This window comes from Bactrocera neohumeralis, chromosome 6, assembly GCF_024586455.1.
Source record: "Bactrocera neohumeralis isolate Rockhampton chromosome 6, APGP_CSIRO_Bneo_wtdbg2-racon-allhic-juicebox.fasta_v2, whole genome shotgun sequence".
NCBI classification, from domain to species: Eukaryota; Metazoa; Arthropoda; class Insecta; order Diptera; family Tephritidae; genus Bactrocera; species Bactrocera neohumeralis.
Window position 1 is genome coordinate 43,072,958 of NC_065923.1, and position 4,944 is coordinate 43,077,901.

Consider the following 4,944-nt stretch of genomic DNA (forward strand, 5'->3'; position numbering starts at 1 on the left):
TTGAATGATTTTAGTGTATATTTTGGGTATGAAACGCGTTCACACTTGACCCGACCCGATAAAGCTGAATTGTTTTCAAAAAGAATAAAGTCTCATGGAAAGCATTATAACTGCCGATGAGACATGGGTTAATGAGTTTGAACTGCACACAAGTTAACAGTCATCGGAATGGAAGGGAAAAAACGAGCCGAATCTAAAAAAAAAACCGCCAAAGCCCCTCAAAAAGCCAGGTGATGCTAATTTTTTTTGATATTCGTGGTTTGGTGCATCAAGAATTTTTTTCGGAGGAACAGACGGTCATAAAGAAGTTCTATTTGGCCGTATTGAAGCGTTTGCGTGAGAATAAAAATTGGAAATAATTTATTATAAGTGTGGCTATCTTAGTATGTGGCAACTCATATCCGAAAACGCTTTTAATGAGTGTATTTCTTTCGTGCAGCCCCATTCACTAAATATGAGGAACGTTATATCTCTCATTCACTTCCATCCTTTTTGATTTCATGTGCTTGATTCCAGATGCCCACGAATATATTTCTCTGACATTCAAGGTGATGCGCTACAATAAAATGGCTTCAAAGATTATGGAAAGTTGTTCTAATTAATAATCAATATTAGGCTATAAACACAACAACATTTAAAATAAAGCTTTGAATGTTTTGTTATTTAGTGAGGGTTGATTTGCTAAACGTTTTACATATTTAAAAAAGTTTCATTGCTATATTTGATGGTACGTCGCCAAGCGTACAGTCACTTTATATTTATGAAGTCACCATCCATTTCTGCTGATGTCATTTTGATTTGTTGCACATTATTATTTTTCGTACCTTGCTTATTTGTAATGCTCTATTCTTTATCCTATTAGGTCCAACCAGAGCAGGTGCGTTCCAATTCTTTTTCTATATTTTGCCACTTCAACGCACTAGCTTTTTTTTATACATATAAGCGAATACAAATAGAGTACAAAACGTACAGACATATAGTTCACATACATATGTATACGTTCGTATCTAGGTACAATTATATAAAATCTTTTTTGAAACTGTCACGCTATGATATGTATATTCAACGAATATGCCTGTTCATTTTTCTATTTCCTTTTTCTCTTACCATGTTCTCATGCAATCCAGTGCTCATGATCTTAACATTTTTTCTCAATTTGTTTTTTTTTTTCTGTGAAATGTGTTCAAATATGTACGCACGTGCGTAAATGTATTTACGTAAAGCATAATTTTCGCTCCACCTTGTTGATACTTCGGTTTATAACTAGACATATTGACTTACGTTTATATAGTTTTGTATTCTTTTCTATTGTATTTTATTCCACGTCAGAAGTTTTGAAAAATTTCAGAGAAATTTTTATGGAACGTTCAATTTCCTACAAAAATAATTCGGTGCAGGGAATGCACTAGAAGCAGCACAAGTTTCAAAAACATCACCAAAATTTCAAAATGCAGAATTTAAATGCATAATGGGATGTAATAATTCACACAATATATTTTATTGTTATAAATTTAAAGCTCTGTCTACTCAAGACAAATGGGATGCAGTAATTAAAAACAAATTATGCACCAAATGTCTTAAAACAGGGCACAATATAAAAGATTGTAAAGGCGATAGTTGCCTCACATGTCAAGGAAACCATCATTTATGGCTCCACAAAGACAAATCCGTTAAAGCAAAAAGCACAGTGATTAAAAATACTAAAAATGCGAAATTAAAAAATGATTCTAAAAATGTCCTGCTAACCACAGCAATTGTTGGTATAAAAGGTCATGATGGAAGAGTAATAAAGGCACGTGCTTTATTAGATAGTGGGTCTCAAGTTCACCTTATAACCAAAGAACTAAAAAATAAATTAAAACTTCCTTCCAGAACAGAATCTATGACCATTGAAGGAGTTGGTCAAAACAGAACAAATGCAAATGAAAGAGTTAATCTTCATTTAAAATCATTAACAGATCATTTTGAAGCAAATTTACACACCGTTGTTGTACAAAAGATTGTGTCCAATGTGCCCTCGGAACACATAAAAGTTAAAACAATTCCAGAAAATATAAAGCTGGCCGACCCTTCATTTAATGTTCCGGGTAAGATTGACTTACTTTTAGGTGCGGACATATTTTTTGATTTAATAAAAGAAGAAAAAATAACTGTTGAAAATATGAATTACAAACTCCAGAACAGTGTGTTTGGGTGGTTGATATACGGATCAACCAACATAAGCCCCAAATTAGCTCATTGTGGTGTTGTAACACATATAAATAAAAAATTAGATTATCAACGAAAAAAGTTTGGGAAATTAAAATCCCTTGAAAGATATTTTAATAAAACTAAAAAAGAAACACAGTACGAGAAATGCTTTCGTAATAATTTAAAATTTAATGCAGATAGTAAATTTACTGCAGCTTTTCAATTTGAAAAGAAAAATATAAACTTAGGAGATTCTTCTTCACAAACAAAAGGAAGATTAATCTCTCAAGATAGAAAATTTAAAAATAATAAACCACGAAAAAGAAATAAATGCAAAGTTTCTTTTGAAAATATTGAAAGTGGTACATTTGTATTTTTTAAAGAACAAAATATTCCACCATTGCAGTGGAAGAAAGGACGAATTGAAAACGTCATTTTATGCCAAGATTGCAAATGTGGACGTAAGGATAAGCCATGGCACATCGTAAAGAGCGATGCACATTGTTTACCCTTTTCCTACTGAAGAAAAAATATTCAAATAATTAATAAAAAGAGATGCGGTCGACTCGAGCTAAAAAAGAAGAAAAAGAATAACCTTATATTTATTTTGTTAAATTTACTTATAGTTTTACTATGTTGTAAATGTTTAGATATAATATATTTAAAAAATATATTTCTGGAGTATTTTTTGAAAAGAGAGTGCCGGTTGGGTTGACTTGGACAGCGTGGGATAGAATTGTCCACATCGATCTAGTTCAATATTTGGTTGAAAGGCAGCAAATACCAAATTCACTGAAATATTTAAAATACTCAACAAGTGAACTCAATGATTCAGCAGCTGCACAACAAATACTTATTGAACAGCCTCACGACATCATCGCGTTCACGGGGAGGAGGATGAAAAGGAAGACTAGGTCAGTGTTACCCTTCAAAAGATGATGAATGAAGAATACTTATGAAGTATTGAACTGACCTTACTGTTCTCAGATGGTCAGCTTGTGAACTTGATTTTCGATAATGGTGGTAAATTGACCAACTCAGTGCATGAAAAGTGCCCACAATACCCGAAGGGCGTCAAGGATTTGAACGAAAAATCTACAACCGATGTACACAATTTATATAAATTGGTGAAGGAGAGACGTCTCGGTGCGCCAGCCATCAACGTCAACGACTCGGTGGCCAAGAGTACATTCTATAATCTTTTGGTTATCGCGAGTAGTTAATTGATGGTATAAAACGGCCCACCGATGTGATGATTGCTGGCAAAGTGTGCTGTGTTGCTGGTTATATGATATTGGCAAAAGTTGTGTATAACCTCTGCGTTGTTTCGGCGGAATCGTTATTTTCACTGAAAAAGATTATATCATTGCTTTGCAAGCGGCTATGAAGTAACCACCATGGAGCAAGCATACAAAGAAGCTATTATCTTCGTAACAACAACTGTTTGCAAGGACATTATTACTGGCGCACATTTTGAACACATGCCCGACGATACGATCGTTTGTAATATTGGTAATTTCGATTGTGAAATCGACGTCGCATTTTTGAATGCAACGCCAAAGAGAAAATTATTATCAAACTCCAAGTCTATCGTTATACACTATCCAATGGTAAATATTTTGTTTTACTATTACTTTGTTTACCGAAGGACGTCTGGTAAATTTGGGCTTCGCGCACGGTCATCCCAGGTTGAGATGTTCAACTCGTTCAGAAATCAAGTGGTGGCACAAATCGAATTGTGGATCAAGGCTGACAAATACAACATAGATTTGCATATGTTCCCGAAAATACTCGACGAAGAGATCACCAGTTTACACTTGGAGAAATTGGGCATACGACCTGAAAAGTCCCGTGATTAAATTCGAAACACTTGGACTTAGAATGGCATAATATGGTGCATTACGGCATGAATACTGACAACCTAATTATATTAATTGTTGGTGCAGTCATCGTTACACTAGTCCTACAACGCATCTGTAATTCAGCAAGGCACTAAGGCACTCATTTCCGCTAGGAAGATATATCTTACGAAATTAATTATTAATATTAAAAATTTAAATTGTATACAATAAAAATTGGAAATATATTAGAAAAATTATTACGAGTTTGATCCGCAAATCTTGTAAAGAAAAATGTAATTAATATGCCCAAGATTTATAAATATGTACTTGAATTATTTTGAAGTGTAAACACTTCAACGTGGGCAGTATGTTCAGATTTCTGAACAGTTCTTAACGGCTACAATTGTAAATGAGATATTTTTGTAAATCTGTGTAGAAACAGATATCATATTTCAAATATTTATATGCATTATCGCTAAAATATAAAAACATAGTCCTAAATATAAATATGTATGTACAAATACCCATTGCAATGCTACATGGTATGGGGTTGTTTTCAAGTGCGCATGCACATTTGTATTCAATTGCCTAAATGCATATCTTAGGTCAATATGTTATCGTAAGTAAATATCTTTGTTTGTTAATTGTTGATATCATATATAAATCAAATATATTAAAATATAAAAGTCATTTTGGGCAACTTTTTCGCTATAGCCCGAAAAATGTTGTCTTCCAAAGCTGGAGTCCTAAATATAAATATGTATGTGGCAAATACCCAAAAATGCAATGCTACATGGTATTTTTCAAAGATGCTGTTGTTTTCAAGTGCATCGTTCGATGCTATGCCAAAAAATGGAAGAACATTTGTATTAATGGCGCTACATGCCACACAGCTAAATGCATATCTGGACCC

General features: G+C 33.4%; 1 pseudogene; it reads left to right on the top strand.

The window, feature by feature from the left end:
• The first annotated feature begins 2,308 nt into the window (after positions 1-2,308).
• Positions 2,309-4,589, top strand: LOC126763664 (adenosylhomocysteinase-like; annotated as a pseudogene).
• Positions 4,590-4,944: the final 355 nt, after the last annotated feature.